The sequence below is a fragment of the Tupaia chinensis genome, unplaced genomic scaffold, assembly GCF_000334495.1.
Source record: "Tupaia chinensis unplaced genomic scaffold, TupChi_1.0 Scaffold000708_1, whole genome shotgun sequence".
Taxonomy (NCBI): Eukaryota; Metazoa; Chordata; class Mammalia; order Scandentia; family Tupaiidae; genus Tupaia; species Tupaia belangeri.
The window spans coordinates 1,805,224-1,810,668 of NW_006160231.1; the positions used below are offsets into that span (position 1 = coordinate 1,805,224).

General features: G+C 48.9%; 1 protein-coding gene across 2 annotated transcripts in view; it reads right to left on the bottom strand.

Moving 5' to 3' along the window:
• The window catches only part of LIPH (lipase H), a 57,234-nt gene that overhangs the window by 24,869 nt on the left and 26,920 nt on the right, over positions 1–5,445 (bottom strand). The window lies entirely within an intron of this gene.

The following is a 5,445-nucleotide window of genomic DNA, read 5'->3' on the forward strand; positions in this document are numbered from 1 at the left end:
CAGCAGGAAAGGGCGAAGCTCTGGGCCAGGCTGGGCATCAGGCTAGCTATCGGAGAGGGACAGGGACAGGACGTGGGAGTCCGTTCAGCAGAACGAACCCACCCCATGAATGCCTGAACCAATCTCTTGTCATTGGTCATTGGTAGCTGGGTGTCCCTCATGGTCACTGCGAAACAGCTGGCAAACAGGCGACAGCTCCTGTGACACTGTGGCCACACGCACATGAATTTTTGGCTGAAAACTTTTAGTAACATCAGAGGCTTAGAAAGGCTCTGCCCCACGTGGAGTAAAGAGGGTTTCAAGGGATGTCTCCCTGGAAGCTTTATCTGTGAAAGTCATTTTCGATGACGGCTCCCATTCCCCGCTCATCCTTGTAAACTCCAAGAGGCAGAATCTGGCCTTCACCCTTCCTGGTTCTAACCTCGGTCTCTCCAGATCTCCTCTCCCAAAGCTCTGGGCTTCCTTGAGGCATCTTTTTATCTGCTTTCTTTTCTTCCCCCCCCTCCCCCCGGTCTTTCACTCTTGTCTACGCCCAACAGAAACTGACGTGGGAGGAGATGAACCAACAGCCAGGAATCCAGGTCCACAGGATATTCTCAACGCAACACAGAAGGCTCATCGCCTTTGAAAGACTGCCGGGGAAACCCTTGGGACCAGCAGTTAGCGTAATGGCTATGTCGCTGGACTCCCACGTTGTTGACCGCGGTTCGAGTCCCAGACCCACTGGCTTAAACTCACACCGGGCGCGTGTGTGTGCGTCCCCAAGATCCCAAGAGGAGAATGGAGGAGAAGGGATTGTGGTGTGACCATCCCCCCTGGGGGGTGATTTCTCGCTTTCTGTCTCTGTCTCTTGTCGTTGGGAGGCACAACCCCAAAAAAAAAAAAAAAAAAAAAAAAAAAAAAAAAAAAAAAAAAACTCTAAAAAAACCCCAAAAAACATAATATCCCTCTCTGATTGGGAAAATTAACAGAGAGCTCCCCATTTTATAGCAGCCTCCAGATCCAGGACAGATGAGATGACCAAACCAGGGCAATTTTGAGAGTGATGAGGGTCTATTGAAAATTATACCAGGAGGCCAGCAGGTGGTGTAGTGGTTAAAGTGCTGGATGACTCCCATATGGCCCATTGTAGTGTGAGCCTCAGACCCAGAGGGTTGAAACACACCAGGTATGTGTGCATGCATGCCCAAAATCCCAAGCAGAAACCGGAGCAGAGATTGCAGTGTGGCCATCTCTCCTGGGGGGTGATTTCTTGCTTTCTGTCTCTTTGTCTCTCTCAGGGGGGGGCACGCGCCGTATGGCAAACCTCAAAAAAAAAAAAAAAAAATCCCAGAAGGAGAAAGGATTGTGGTGTGGCCATCAACCCATGGGGGCGGGGGGAGGGCGAGGAGTGGTGGCAGGGCAGTGATTTCTCACTTTCTCTCTCTCACTCTTGCTCTCCCTCTTCCTCTGTTTCTCTCTGTAAGCATGCGCCTTTTAGAAAAAAAATAAATCTCGAACATTCTGAGATTATTATAGAAAACAGAACAGAAAAATAGAGCTCTTTCTTAATTCTCTAAGACCACCAGAAAATGGCTTAGACAGTGATTCTTTCATTGCAGCTTTAACTGGTTTCAGAATTTGATGAAAGCGCTGGATTTCACCCAAAAACAGACATCCGACAATTGTGTGCAATTTGAGAGTCCTCTTACTACCATTCCCAAGGGTGTCATGAAATCACTACAGCAGTGCCATTCGATAGGATAATAATGTGTATTATACTACATATTATTATATATTGTATATAACTAGAAAGTTTCTAGTCACCACTTAACAGAAAGTAAAAACAAAGAGAAAATTAATTTTAAAAAAAGTTTTATTGCCCAAGAGCATGTGCGCTTACTAGAGAGAGAGAGAGAGAGAGAGAGAGAGAGAGAGAGCAGCCTCCACTCCACTACCCTTCTTCCTCCACTGCTCCATCCTGTTAGGGTTTGGGCTGCACACACACCCCAGGTGTCTTTCAGGTTGTTGGGGCCAGGACTCAAACCACAGTTGGCCATGTGGGGTCCAGCTTCCTAATCACTGTGCTGTAGGGCCAGCCTCAGGAAAAACTAATATTAAAAGTATTTTTTAACCCAGTATACCCAAAATAGTTTTGTTCCAACATGTAATGAATATAAAGAATTTGAGATTTTACATATATATATAGTATTTAGATAGTATTTAGTCTTTGGATCCAGTGTGTATCTTGCACTTAAAGCACATCTCGGTTTGCACTGGCCGCATAAGTGCTCAGTGGTCACAAGTGACTGGTCGCTGCTGTATTGGACAGTACAGCTCTGAGTGTGGAGCTCAGACCACCTGCATCTTCTGGTGAAAACACAAACTCTCAGGGCCAGCAGGTGGCGTGGGAGTCAAGGCGCTGAAGTCCCACACTGCCTACCGTTGAGTCCCGGACCCGGCAGCTTGCTCTCTCACATTCCCACCCGCTCTCTTTCTGGTGAGTGCACCTGCCCCATAGCAAATTAAAATGATAATAATAAATAATAAAATTTTTGAAATTATATAGGGCCAGCCAGTGGTGGTGTGGTGATTCAAATCTTGGATTCAGTAGCTTGAAAAACACACTGGGCAAGTGTGTGTGTGTGTGTGTGTGTGTCCCAAAATCTTGAGAGAATGGAAAAGAAAAGAGGGCGTGGCCATCCCCCCTCCACCTCTGGGGTTGATTTCTAGCTTTCTGTCTCTGTTGCTCTCTGTCTCTCCAGCAAGTGCACACACCCTATAGCAAAAAATATTAAAAAAAAAAAAAAAAAAAAAAACAGGGATCAGCAGATGGCATAATGGTTATGTCACTCAACTCCCACGTAGTTGTCCGCAGTTCAAGTCTTGGACCCAGTGGCTTAAAACTCACACCAGCGCATGTGCATATGTGCCCAAAATCCCAAGAGGAGACTGGAGGAGACAGGGTTACAGTGTGGTCATCCCTCCCGGGGCATGTGGCCATCCCTCAGGGCAGGGGAGATTTCTCTCTTTCTGTCTCTCTGGCTCTCTCTGTTTCTTTGGTGAGCACACACGCCCTATACCCAATATCTCTAAAAAAAAAAAAAAAAGAAAGAAAGAAAGAAAAAAAAAACAACACAGATTGAGCTGGCTCCATAGGATACTGGTCAGGCACTGTGCATTGGAAGCCAGATCCAGTATGGTTGACTGCAGTTCAAATCCTGGCCCCGGGAGCTTGCAGAACATGCCAGGAGCACATGTGTGCCAAAAATCCTAATAGGATGGGGAGATGGGGAAAGGGGATTGCCCTATGATGACATGCCTTTGGGGGTGCTTTCTCTCTCTCTCTCTCTCTCTCTCCCTCCCTCTCTCTCTTCCTCTCTGGTGGGTACTTGCACCCTCTGGCAATGAGAAAAAAAGAATACAGACTACTGATCCAACCCCACAAATTCCAATTTAGTAAGTCAGAATTGTAACGGGCACCCTAAGGTGAGTTTTAGCACTCCCTCCTGCACCAGCCTCTGGGTAGCTGGACAAGAGGCAGTTCATGCCCGGCTGTTTTACGGGGCGGGCCAGGAATCAACACAGGCCTTCATGTACCCCAGCCCCCTGAGAGAAGCGCACACTGCCACAGGAAGCCACAGCAGGCCCCAAGCTGAGTCCTACATGATTAAGTTTGAGAGCAGTGTCAGCACTCGGAAGACTTTTAAATCTATTCATCCTCTGCCATCTTCTGTTGAAGCAGTTCACAAGAAGTGAAACCAGATATTCCTGGAGAAGAGTGAAGAGGAGAGGGAATAGCAGTGACGGAGCAGCTACGAGCCCCAGATGACTAACAAGCAGATCCGCCCAGCTCATGGGAGCTGGGAGGGAGCAGCCCACATTCCCCACCACCCAGGCAGGGCAGGGGCGGCATGCAGGGAGGGGACCTGCTTTGCTTCAGAAGCTGCTCTTGGTGCAGCTGAGCCTGACCCCAGGGCTCAGAGATGGTGAGGAGTCAGAATGGGAGAAGGTCAGTGGAGGCAGGAAGCAGGGCCGCAGCCCACTGGCTGAACCCAGGCCACGGTGCAGGAGCACAGGGCCCAGAGCGGAGAGAAGGCTGGCTCAGGGAATGTCTGAGGTTGAGACCAGAACACGCTGCAGTGCACATCCAGGGTGGCTGTGGGAGCAGGTCTGCTGGGAGGCTGGGGGTGAAACAGGGTGTGGATAGACAGAGGCCATGGTGGACAGGAGCCATTGACGTCCGTTCCGAGGGCTGGTTTTTCATCCCTTCCCAAACTCTGTGGGAATGATGTCAGGCCGGTAGGAGTATTTACACCACAAAAAAGCAACCAATGCTACAAAGCAGGCCTTTTTTTTTCTTTCTTTTTTTTTGGAGAGCTGGTGGAGTTCAAGCACAGCACAGAGAAGACTCCCACCTGCCAGAAAAGGAACTCCTAACAGATAAAGGACACAGGCAAATGCTGGCCTTCCCACGGACGAGGGCAAATGAAAGTTTTATAAAGACACATTGCTTTCTAAAACATACTAATAACAAGCACTTAAAAGGAGACTTGTCTTCCTAAGAAAGCAGGTGATAAAGACGAGGTCGGCCTTGGCCTCTGGGTGAAAGTGAGAAATAAGATCCAAGACAAAGAATGTGAGGGCAGGTACCACGGCTAGAGAGATCCAGGCAAGCTGGGTGTGGGAGAGCGACAGGCGCAGAGACAGAGACGACTCGCCGGCTTCCCCAGGCCACCCCAAGTTTAAGTAGCACATTCAGCTGTAACCTGAAAGGTTACCTCCCGAATGGAGTTGATTTTCAGCCTTTCCTCTGCCCTCTGGGCCACTTCTGCCTTTCACATTCTCCAGATGTAAAACAGCTCTCTGGGGCCAGGGGGGGCGTGGTGGTTGGGGGCGTGGTGGTTAGGGCGCTGGACTCCCACATGGCTGGCTGAAGAGCAAGCCGGGTCTGGCAGCTGGCTTTCTCACTTCCCCTTCCCCCTCTATCCTCTGGTCAAATTAAATACATAAGGTTAAAATAAAATAATTCTTTTTTTCATTAAATAATATGTGTTGTTTGAATTTTTTTTTAATAATTTAAAAAAAAATTAGTTCTCTGGGGCCAGCAGGTGATGTGGTAGTTAAGGCACTGGACTCCCGCATGGCCGACCATGGTTCAAGTCTGGAGCCAGCAGCTTGAAAATCACACCGAACAGGTGCGAGTGCGTGCCCGAAATCCCAAGAGGAGACTGGAGGAGAAGAGGCATGGCCATCCCCCTGCTTCCCCCCCTTCCCGGAGTGAGTTCTCACTTTCCCTCTCACTGCCTCTTTCTGTCTCACTCGGGCATGTGCATGTGCCCCATGGCGAAAACTTAAAATAAATAAATGAAATGAAATGAAATCGCTGGGTGAGGATGGAGTCTGAAAAAGGTAAGTGTGGCCCAGAGTCTCTGAAAGCCAGAGCGTCCCTGAGCCTTTCCAGCC